Source organism: Camelus ferus, chromosome 6 (genome assembly GCF_009834535.1).
Source record: "Camelus ferus isolate YT-003-E chromosome 6, BCGSAC_Cfer_1.0, whole genome shotgun sequence".
In the NCBI taxonomy this organism is placed as follows: Eukaryota; Metazoa; Chordata; class Mammalia; order Artiodactyla; family Camelidae; genus Camelus; species Camelus ferus.
In genome coordinates, this window is record NC_045701.1 from 30,816,846 (window position 1) to 30,829,229 (window position 12,384).

General features: G+C 40.4%; 1 protein-coding gene across 5 annotated transcripts in view; it reads right to left on the reverse strand.

The window, feature by feature from the left end:
- CHD8 (chromodomain helicase DNA binding protein 8) overlaps positions 1-9,825 on the reverse strand; it is a 54,341-nt gene extending 44,516 nt beyond the window's left edge. For all 5 annotated transcript variants that reach the window (XM_032481646.1, XM_014564448.2, XM_014564453.2 and 2 more), the window contains exon 1: positions 9,737-9,825. The gene's annotated coding sequence lies outside the window, so the exon portion shown is untranslated. The remainder of the gene's footprint in view (positions 1-9,736) is intronic.
- Positions 9,826-12,384: the final 2,559 nt, after the last annotated feature.

Genomic DNA, 12,384 nt, shown 5'->3' on the forward strand with positions numbered 1-12,384 from the left:
AGATCAGAACCGCATTTTAGTTAGCTAACTCTGGCTGCCGGAGAGAGACTAGATTTGCAGGGTGAGTGGGCAGAGGGCACAGAAGTAGCTAGGAGGCTGCTGTGGTAGTCCACGTAGTCCACAAAAGAGTTGTACAGTGGATATTTTATTTATTTATTTTTTTTCCTGCTCAGCAATCAAAAGCCCCCTTCCTATACCAGGGGAATAGCTCAAGGTAAGAGTCTTCAATGGAAGGCTGGCTCTTACCTTCCACTACAAAGCCAGGGTTGGGGGGTGGATTGAAACACCTGGAGGGGGAAGGGGAGGGTGTCCTACCTCCTCTTCCTGTCAGAGAAGTAGTTTGCACATGACCTAGCCTAGTTTAAGTGAACACTCCTGTGGAGAACTTTGACTTTGCAGTGGTAATACAAAGACCCAGAACCAACCAGTTAGACAATATTTAGCAATGGCAGACACTGGAATTCTGCAGCATCATAGAGTATTCAGTGGTACGACCCTGGTCATGTTCTCCATGTCCCTAACCTCCCTTGGTTTCACATCATTTTCTAAGCCAGGTTCTCTAGCATTCCCATCGATTTTGTGAGCCACATAATATTCTTCCAATAAATTCCCCTCCTGCTTAAGTTAGCCAAAAAGGATCCTAACCAAGAATCCTAACAAGAGGGTAAGAGCCTGAATCATAGCAATGTAACGATAGGAAGGAAGGGACAGAGCTGAGTAATAATACTGAGGGGATAAAAATTGGTAGACCTAGAGTTTACAGGGAATGATGAGTTCTGCCATGTTAAGTATGAGTTCCCATAGTATGTTAAGTAGTGATATTCAATAGGAGGTTGGATGTACACATCTAACAGTTAGTTGGCTTGATGATAGGTTTAGAGTTATCAGTATCAAATGGCAGTTTGAAGAGGGGGTATTACCCAGGGTGTATGAAGAATGGAGCAAAAATATGAATCACTACACCAATTACTGTTGGGGAGACAATGGAAAATGTTGGGGTCTGTTTAGAACTGAATGTCTGTTCCAAAGAGAGTAGCTGCTACTCAGCTCCAGTGAAATGTTGCCATATGGAAACACACATCCAAGGTTGAGAGAGAACTTCACATTTTCCAAAAGCCAGAAATAAGGAGTTTTATGTAAATCTTTTGGGTTTTAAATGTAGATAACTAATTATAAAAAATATTTTAAACACCATGCAGGCTAAACAAACCCCTTACCTGGAAGCCCCCAAATTTGAGATTTGGGGTGTGGAGTGAGAAAAGGTAAGGAGGAACCCAGGAGAACATCGGGATTTAAGAATCAGAATAAGCTACACCTACTAAGCAGGTAGAGAAGGAAACGCTAGAGAAGCAGAGAGTGCAATGTCACAGAAGCAAAGAGAGTAGAGTGTGGGAGGGGGAAAGAGTAATTAATTACATCAAACAAAGCAAAAACGTCCAACAATATAAGAACTTTAAAATGTCCATTGGATTTAATAACTGAAAGCCTTTTGGTTCCCTACTTTTCATTGTCAAGCCAAAAGTAATTAGCTCCATAGGAGCTTTCACAGCATTTTTGTTAAGTAATCTTAGGATAATTATCTTCTATTTCATATTTTAGTTATATGGACTGGAGGTATAACGAACTTAAAGTCAGAGGGATCTGGGTTCAGATTTCTGTCCTACCCAGTAAATAAACCTTTCTGAGTCTGTACAAAGTGGGATTAAATTACAGGGCCATTAATGAGGATTAATGTAATACCTAGCACACTTCTTGGTATATAAACACTATATTCTAGGAGGTACAAATGTTACTGGATGGATAGCTGGGGAAAAAACTTGTTTTTGCCAGTGTCTCCACCTGCCTAGGCGATGCTAATCAGCCTTAGAGGGGATCACCACCTAGATTAACGGCCTTCAAGATAATTCATTAATTTCAGCAGGCTAATATCTATGAGCTTGAATATGCACTCCAGCTCTTGCTTCCTCTACATTAAATCTAATTTAAGGCACACAGGAATAACTACACTTTAGATTCTAGAGCCTGAAAATCATGTTCAACCAACTGGCTTCAGTCAGCCTAAACCTGCTAGAGCTGTTTCAAGTCACTGGTGCCCAAAATGAGTAGAGTAGTGAGAGAACTAAATTAAAACTTTCAGGGATCCAAGGAAAGGTCATAAAGATTTCAGAAAAAACCACTCCCACCTGCAGACACTTTCTTTGAATGGCTTCCAGGGCATCACACTTTTCTGGTTTTCCTTCTACCTCTCTGGCCAATTCTCCTTTGCTACACTTCCCCTCCACCAGCCTTTAATTGCTGAAGTTCACCAAGCTTTGGTCCTAGGCCCTCTTTTCTTCTCATTCTATATTTTCTTTTCAAGAGTGTCTAATTCACATGGATGGCCTCAATTATTATTCATTCTTTTCTTCAACAGTCTGTATGTTATGTCTCATTCGTATCCCTGTGCAAGACACCTGAACTCCAGGCCTGTTTATGCATTTGTTTATTTACTCAGTAGCTCTTCTTGGTAGTCTCCCCAGGCTCCTCGGCTGCCCCACCTCTCCAAGAGGCTTATGATCTTGAGAAGACTGGTTCCTTTGTAGTCTCTCTCGTCTCCTCCACCCTCACCACCACGCGTGCACACACAGAGGGTCATCATCACCCAGCATCTCCTATTCAGTCATGGCTGCAGAGCCCAGAAACTCTTCCTTACCACTCCATCCAGTATTTCTAAATCCTACCTTTACCTCCTAAATACCCCTCAAACCCATCCACTTCTGCCTCTACTACCATTCTGGATCAATTTGCCATCCTCACTTCCCCGGACTATTCCAATTGCCTTCTTACTGGCTCCCCTCCATTCTGCCTATTTAGTTCTTTCTTATCCTTTAAAGCTGATTTCAACATCGTCATTTCGAAGAAAAGCTTTCCCTGACCACCCAGGCAAAAAACTTGTTGAGTGTACATTACACAACTGGCCCTCCTCCAAGTGATGAAAATGGATTAACAGATTTAATTTTCTTAAATTTGAAATAACTATCTTTACTTTATAGATGAGGAAACCGAGCACAGAGAGTTAAGTAATTTGCCCAACATCCCACAGCCAGTGAAAAGTGGTGCCAGACTCCAATTTAGGTAATGTGGCACAGAGGTCACATTCTTAACCACCCAACTCTACTATGGTGTATGTTAAATTCTCTTGTAACATCCATAATTACTTTTTCATAGCAGACTGAATAAATGATTATATAGTTAATTGTTTGATATCCATTCTCCCTTACCCCCGTATTAGAATCCAAGTTGCACAAAGGCAAGAGCTATATATGACTTCTTACGATATTTCCTTTGCTTATCAGGTGGTAATGGGTACTCAAAGTACTTTCCTTGAAGGAATGCATTCTCAACTTCCAGCCAACGGTGTGTGGGAGTAGGGCTGCAGAGGGGTAATACGGAGGCATCCGGCCAAAAGCAAGGGCTTCTCTCAGACTACTGGGATAGTACACAGGCAGAAACATTCAGAAGAGGCGTCATAAAATCATAAGCATCTCCACTTTTTAGGACCTGTAGCAGACACAGCTTTTTCATATAGCAAAGAAGCTGCATGCAATACACATAAAAGACTATTTCCTCTTTTTTCTTTTTTAAGTTGGGGTACTGGGGATTGAACCCAGGACCTCATGCATGCTAAGCAGGCACTCTACCACTGAGCTACACCCACCCACTCCAAAGACTATTTTCTGTAGTGTAATAATCATTATTGAAAGCAATGAAATTTTAGTTACCTCCTTTAGGCTTGGGACCATAAAGCCTCAGTGGTGGCCAATTTAAACCTGTGCCAAGAATTGAATGGATGAAACTATACCCATATGATTCAAAAATAGTGCATGGATTCATTTTTGAGTCAGCCTCATTGTAGATTTTTTTTTTCCAGTAATGCCCTGGAGTTTTGGTCTAAGTCTGAAGACAGGAAATAAAAGCCTAATCTTTAAGGATCACTGCCCTTAGGTCAAGTTAGACTGGATGTGGAGAAGGTCTCTTCACTGGCACATATTCACCAAGATGAAAATAATATTTTGGGTTCCAGATGAAGAATATCTAACTGGATCAATAGCCACCTTGTATGATACCACTTTTGGATATCCAGTGTAATGATATATACAATTTTTTTTTAACAGAGGTAATACTGGTTTATAACATTAGGTAAGTTTCATGTGTACAACACTATTTCTCTACTTCTGTACACACTACAGAGTGCTCACTACCAAAAATTTACCTTACACCCATCGCCATACAGTTGTCCCCTTTGCCCATTTTACCCTCCCCTTACAATATATATAATTCAGGTAACAGAGTCCTGGTCCTCTTTATGCTCTCCCATACTACCCAGCACATCGTACTTTAACTGGACCAAGTATACATACATTTTTTTCAGCCTAACAGAAAAATATAAATATTTACTTAATTATTTATGAGGGATTGTTTTCACTGCAACATTTATGTTAAAAAATTGTGGGTAGTAGGGGAGGAGAAACACTGTTATTTTCACATTCGTGCCCCTAGGCACAAAAAATGACCCAGTGACATGGAACTGATGAAAATTCAGTGGGCTAGTTTGACTTGCATTGACTAAAAAAATGGAGTTATTTGCAAGTATGACCAAGTGATTTTTCCACTGCAAAGCTTAAAGAATTTCACATAATCTTATCTTCAAAATTACAAAGTTAAATAAAAGAAACTATTATTCTTTTTTTCCCCCTTTTGACAAACAGATACAAAAAGAAATTTTACATTCTCAAGGTTCTATGACTGCCAAGGTACAGCTTTAACAGGCTACAAAATGCCTCCTTGTCTAATGTTGTGGTCAAAGACAGTTCTACAGGAGTCAGCACTGAACTTTTAAAGGCGGGGAAATGATAATGAACCCAGCTTTGAAGTCCCACAGACCAGAATCCTACTTCTGGTTAAGTTACCTACCCTCACTAAGTCCTATTTTTCCTCTTCTATTAAACAACACTAACATCACGTACGTTTTCAGGATTATTCTGAAGGTTAAAAAGTGATGTACAATGTTTGGCACATAGTAGGCAAATAAAAAGGAGTTTATTATTCCCTGTCCAGTAATTTAAAAGAGTACCACTAAAGGTTTCTCTCAAAGCAGAATTACTCCTTAGAGATCTGGCTGAGCTGATCTGCTAAGCAGAATGGTGGGATACTGAAATACACGCAGGAGTTGCACAATTAGAATAGCAGGACTGCTGGGCAGGATGAAAGGACGAGTACTCCTGTGCTGAGAGAGCAGTATAACCCTTTAACCTCAAAACCGCGGAACAGACTTCAACCAGCAGTGGTATCTCGGGCAGCATGCCGGTAATGCAATTAATCATTTTTTGTGTTTGTGAGAATGAAGCCAGTGTCATTTACTTCACAGTGTTTGCCTATAGGAACTTATGGTTCCAACTGACTAGCCTGTCCCTTGGTAGTTCACAGGTCCAGGCCCAGGTGCCTCAACTTTTGACTCCTATGACTTTCAGGAGAGCAGTGAATGGAAGTGACTATTATTGCTATATATTTAAGACACCATGCAAAAAGTCCCCCTAACAGAAGGCATACCTGAAAAATGGGGAAAAACACTATACTTTATAGGAGGATGACTGTGTAAATAAACAAAGAATGACTGGGTGCTAAGCAGAAGCAATGAAGAATAGAACAGAGTGAAAGTTCAGTGTTCATGCAACTTGGTAGCCCCTATACAAAAATCCAGAAAAATCTTCCCATTCAGTTCACTTAGACGGATGTGTATCTGATAGCTGGCTATCATAGTCTATGATTTTCATGTTCTATTACAAAATCCTATTATAGTTGGGGCTCCAAACAAGCAGCCAAACTCCTGAAATCACTAGTTTCTTTTAGAACCAAACAAAAAAATTCTCATCACCACTGGGACCGTGTACCTCTGAATACCCATGTCCCAAAGGAATAATTCCCAAAGATACAGTGTATCCCCAAAAGACACAGGGGAAGAAAAAAAGGAGGCAGGATATTCCAAAAGTGTATATAATGACTGTGAGAGACCGTTTGAGAAACCCCAAAGACTTTACAGATCTTGAATATCCTCCCTCTCAGATGAAATTAAAAATTCAGTTAATACATATCCTTTCACAGAAAGTTACTGACATAGTTTTAGAACAACAAACCAAACCAAAACAAAAAGGTGTCAGTACGGAATTAGTCATTACTGGAATATTGGGACATCATCAAAAGGATTGGAACTGTTGGATTTAGGGGGCTGACATGCAGGGAAAGAAAGAAACACAGCCCTATTATTACATAGTAATTTCAGTAATATGTCATTTAATTACCTTTTTAAAATGAAATAAAGTCTGAAAATACCAAATAAAAAGAAGTCAGACAATAAATGTCTCTGGAAATGTACTGAGGGAACAAAATCAGGAATGTTTCCTTCTTTCAATGACAAAGCCAATCTTTTCTTAAAAATTATGCTTAACAGTATGGAATGTTTAAAATCCTTGGTTTGTCTTTGAAATTTTTTTGTACTTCTATTTGAATAGGAGTCAGTCTGATGTTCTGGGAATTGTTTTCCAACAACTAATAAGAATATACTTGGACAATCTGAACATGAAAACGCTAGATCTGTGTCTAGATTCCCTACACTGCTCCACTGCTTGGAAATATATTCCTGGATTCATCCCTGCTGAAGGTGAATGTAAAGCAATTATCTATGCCAGTCTTTCTGCTTATGCCTGCTGGGTTTTTAATTGTCATGTAACACGCATTACTGGGTAGAAATAAAGTGCTTTATTTTGAAAAGTCTCCTGCTGCGATCTAAAGGCAAGAATTAAGATATGTTAAAGTTGACCATTTTGCTTCATGTGACACTAAACAACCAGGAGTGTAGTGAAGGACAGAAAGAGATGGATAATAAAAAGGGCAAAAGAAATGTCACCTACCGAACAGCTTAATGAGAAATCTCAGAGACTAACACACTTTGCAATTTAAGTTTAAAACATCTAATAACTACAAAGAAGTGGACTTATTCTGCAATATAAATACAATGAAAATCTTAAAGGCAATTGGAATTAGTCAGAAAATGCAAAAAAAGAGCTAAATCACAACTTTATGCACGTGCACACACAAAACAACATAGCGGGGGAGCAGGGGAGGTTATCCAGGATAAAATTTAGAGTGTAATAAATGGTTAAATAAACCTTTAGGCAGTAGTAAAGAGGGCATACAACTGTTACTTGGGTACTAGGTACCAAAAGAACTGCTTCTTGAAAATTAGGGTCTCTTTGTATTCTTAAAAGGCCTCAACAAGACAGATGCAAAAAGGCACGTCAGTGGATTAAAACAAAAGGCAAAGTGAACAAAATCGTAACAGGAGGATGAAAGGAAGACCACCAATTTGTAAGAAAAAGAATAATTAATTAAAGAGGAGATATAAAAAGTTCAACTGAGTAAGATATGAAACCACAGTCTATCAATGGATCTAATGCTAAAGGTAAAATAGGAAATACTAAGTTGGTTACAATAGTGTAAGGGTGGGTCGCACAAAGACTTGCAGATCAGGGACTTGCTCAAATGGAACTTCCAGAAGCAGACTGACTTCTAGGGGTAAGGGTGGAGGGTCCAGAAAAATATCTGTCTTCTGTTTATTTTTCAGGCATTAGGCTCAGAAGATAAAGCTTAAACCTTTCAGGGCTGTAGACAAACAGCATCTTCAAAGCACTCAGCATTCATCTGAATGCTGTGAAAATGTTAGTCCTTCTACAGATGAGAATATCAAATCTCATTCTTTAGTAAGCAAGCACAGTTCTTGGCACTCACAAATTAATCTTAAATGGTAGTTTCGCCCAGAAAAATCTCACTCTTCTTAAAGGAGATGTGTATTATGGTTTCTTTTAAAGACTGATCCCCTTCACCATCCTCCTTTACCTATCAGAAACTTGACCCTTCACATAAAATGTCAATTTTTTCCTGTTACAACCAAAACTCTGCAGTGGTGGTTACCACAATGCCAAGATTCTTCCAGCCCATCACCCAGCGGGTACTGCAGAGAAGGCTGTCCCGGGAAATACAAGATCTGTGCTTCCTAGTGATTCACAACTAGCTCAGCAGATTTCTATCACTTTCTATCCATGTCTAAGTGGATTCTGTCAACTGGGGAAGTGACACACTCAAAAGGCCAGATGCATGGAATAGATCAAACATGCAGAAGGTGAGAACTGTCCGAGCACCCATACGCCGCTCCACCAAATCCCTTATCCCAACCCGTTACTCTTTCGCTACTTCAGTTTTAAACCTTCCCCTAAGCCTGTCTCTTCACACACACACACACACCCCTACCCTTTCCTCTCTTTATCCAATGTCCTTCATCTTGCCTTGCAGACCTACTGGTATGCCACTTTGGCAACCTATCTTCTTAAATGAAAAATGGTGTCTTCTTTATCATAACTTCTTTTAAGGGGTGGGATCATTCAAAATACTTAGAATGAGAAGCTTCCCACATTCAGAACAGACCACAGTCTGTTCTGAAACCTATTTGGTGACTAAGACAAAAATTCCTAAGCAGACATTATCTAATCAACAGAGAACATTATTCCAATCACAAACTCACCTTCTAGTATCTAAAGTGCCCCACCCCAGACAGGACCTCACCTGATGCTAAGGATAACCCAGTCAGAGAATCCCGGACTGAATTGACAGATTCAGAACAATATGAAGAGTAAATAATCTGTGGATGCCGGCGTGATGGTAGGATGCAGTAGACACAGATAATGCAGTTCCTCTGGTGTTTGGGGACGTTCCACTATGTCTATTCTTTAAAAGAAAAAGACATCCAGTTCTGTCTTCGATTTCTGACTGACTACACTCAGTCACTGAAAAGACATTAGTCCACTAAACATCTATACATCACTATTCACCTCTTCCTTGAAGACCTTAATCATTTCGGATTCCTACTTAAAAGGTACGAGCTGCTGCATTTGCACGGTTGCTGCAATGGCAGGGAAATTTCCTGCGACACTAGAGACAGGTAAATAAAGAAATTGCATTTGCTCTGAGGTAGGGGGAGGGGTCTTCTGCCAGTGAAGAGTTTACATAATGCAAGAGAAAACCAGGGAGCTCTGCAGACCTGTCAGTGGAAATGCAAGGCTTGAGCTCCTCTCTTCCCACCATCCCTAAACACTCTCCCAAAGCCTGCTCTGCTCTCCCAAAGACTCACAGAAATTACATCTAATAATGTAAAACAATCTGCACACTCCATGCTTTCCTACCCACCTTACTACTAAAATGTAAAAAACAAGCAAAGAAAGAAAGAAAGAAAGAAAAACCCTAACCTCCCACTTTTGAGTCCAAAGTATGGAGTAACCAAACGGAGCCGGGGAGTTTTCCCTCCTCTGAAGGGGCAAGGAGAACAAGGAGCTGCCTCAAATCCACACGATGCCCAGTAACTCAATGACAAGCCCTAAAAACTCCACAGGGGCCGGGGACTGCTCCGTACGCGACTCGGCCCGGCTCGGGCGCCGCGGGCCGGCAGCCACCCTCTCCCCCGGCCTCTCACAAAGGAGAATGGTTCAGTCCAGAGCATCACCCAGCACCTGATCCCCGACAACTGGGGGACCGGCAAGGGCGGGGGAGCGAGCAGGAGGATGAGTTATGGAAACCAATTCTAAGAGCCTCAGCTTTTGCAAAGACTCCTGGACCAGGACCGTGCGGCGGGCGTGAGCGGAAAGCCTACCTGAACAAGTCCTGGTGCTTCCTTTCCAGCCAGCGTTTAAACTCACCCTTTCGGAGAACAAGGCGCCTTCCGGCGGAGCATGGCCAGCCCTCGCCTCAATCTAGCTTGCTAGTAGTCCATTCTCCCTTGGCTCCGCCCACCTCCGCTCCCACCCACCAATGGCAGGGCCGACGCCCGGCCTCTCCCAGCAGGGTAGTGTGAGTGCCATCCAGGAAGTCTCTTGAGGGTGGGAGGTCCTAGAAGGCTGAGGCAACCACAGATATGCCTGATTGAAAATAAAATCTGGCGGTAGCTCGCCTCTGACCGCTCGGTACACAGAGCTCTCGGCATCTTAGCATGACCCTCGCCGTTGGGGGCGCTCTAAGCTAAAACATTTAGTTAACCTGTTTCTGGGACGCCATCTTGGATCGGGCTAGTGCCTTGGGACCCGGAGGAGGAAGGAGTGTTTAAGAATTTGAAGCCGTCTTTGGCGTTCTACGGGCTACTTAGGTCCAGGCCCGACACACTCTCCTTTATATAATCGGAATATCCCTCAGTCATGATACGGAGAAAATGTGGAATAATGCTGAGTGTGCTTAGAGGCATCCCCCACCCTACTCTTATAACCAAATCAAAGAAGCAAAAATAAATTCTTGGAATGAGTGGAGTTTGCTGAGTTTTGGGGATAATCCTTTAGTGACAGCTCACTCCTCAGGATATCAGCATGAGACCAACATAGGTTATGAATCTATTCTAGATGCTTCTAAGGCGTATGCTTCACTTGCAAGTTTTCCAGTGTTCTGACTTTGACGGCACAGAGTACTGCCAGTCAGTTGGAAATGGACAGGATTTAGGGGAGAATTTAAACTTAAAAAAAAAAAAAAGGCCTAAATTCATCAATAGACCCAAACTACCTGGGAATACAGATAGAGTAAACAACAGAAGTCTTGATAGAAGTCTGAGGGGTGAAATTGTACGCAAGGCAAAGGGACATTAGGAGACAACCTCAGAAACATTGGCTCCGGAGGGTAATTTTCTAGTAACGACATTTAAATTGGAAAGGAAATAATTTTATTGTAGGTAAAATTATCTGCCCTCAATGAGAAAGAGTTTCCTGTTTTCTAGTCTAAATCTACTGCTGTTACAACTTGCTGCAAAAAGTTTTTCATTTTTTTATTTGTGAGTGAAGGAAGTCTTTCCAAATCATTAAAAGAATTTCTCAAGGAGTAACATTTGCATGGTACACATGGTAGGAACTCAGAGACCTTGAGTCACATGAGTCAATATTTTATCACGGAAGTCATTAAGACTTGGCCAAATACATTTCCCTGTATATTGAACAAATCTGTTGGCCAAATTCTACCTTGGCTACCACTGTCTTTATATCAAAATTTAAAATATATATATATATTTTTTTAAATTGAAGTATAGTCAGTTTACAATGTGTCAATTTCTGGTGTACAGATAAACAAGTTCATACTGTGTAGCACAGGGACCTATATTCACTATCAAATTTGATGTTAGTATTAGAACTTACCAAAACAATGTGTTGGTTGCATATACAGATATGATCTTAATTATTAATAGTTTCTAGAATGAGCACTTACTATCCTTCTGCTTATTTGATACAAAATAAATCTGCTATGAAAGGAACCAGTTATGCCCATTATGGAAAGGGGAAAAGGTGTGTCTGCTGATCTATAAATAGTATGGCTTAGCCTGCTACAAATAGTATGATTTCCAATGGCCCTGGTCTTCAAAAACCAATCAATACCTAGATTATGCATTCCATTGATTCTTATTTTGTGGTTGGCTTTATTCCTTTGATAACTGTGTAAATTTAAAAAGCTAAAGCTCTAAACTGTTCTTAGAAACAATGATCAGTACATATATGTAAACTAAAAAAAAGTGCAGTATATTGTATATGTGTAGTCAAATTATAACAATTCTTCCTAATAAAATTGAAAAATGAAAAAAAAAAACAATCAGTATCTGCATTATCATAAAACTACCATTTTTTCACATGGTGGTGGGAGACCCACTTTCTTTAATCCTTCATGATCATTTCATTCAGAACCTCAGTAATGATCAACACAGATCATGAATTTGCCCAGATACTTTTATTTCGCATGCTTCCCTTAAAATTGGTGAAACACCCAGGTATAGAGTATACGAGTGGTTTGGATCATAGAACTGGCTGTGGGATTTGGATCAAAAAGATAGGCTCCAAAATATCAAAATGGAATTCTTCAATGACTCTGAAAGCAGCAGCTCTAGGCTGAATGCTATCTCTGATCAATGCTCTGATGCCTCTCCATCACTAAAGATTTTTTTGGTTGGTAAAGAAAAACTCTTAACTATAAAGTAATTTACTTTAGTTTTGTCCCTGGTGTGAGGGAGAAGGCCAACCCCAAACTGAACAGCCTCAATCCTTTCTGGAATGAGGTAAGATTTTTCAAAAACAAAACCAAACCATAATCAAAGCAACACTCCAAATGTCTTAAAATTTCCTGTGGTGCAGTGTTAACTATCACTACTACTACTCGGGGCAGAACCCCGTAGAAAATGAATGTATCTCAAGGAGGCTTCTTCCAATACCTTTGATACAATTCCCTAGAAGGAAAATATCTACTTATGTTTGGGATACAATCGAAATGACACATGAAATA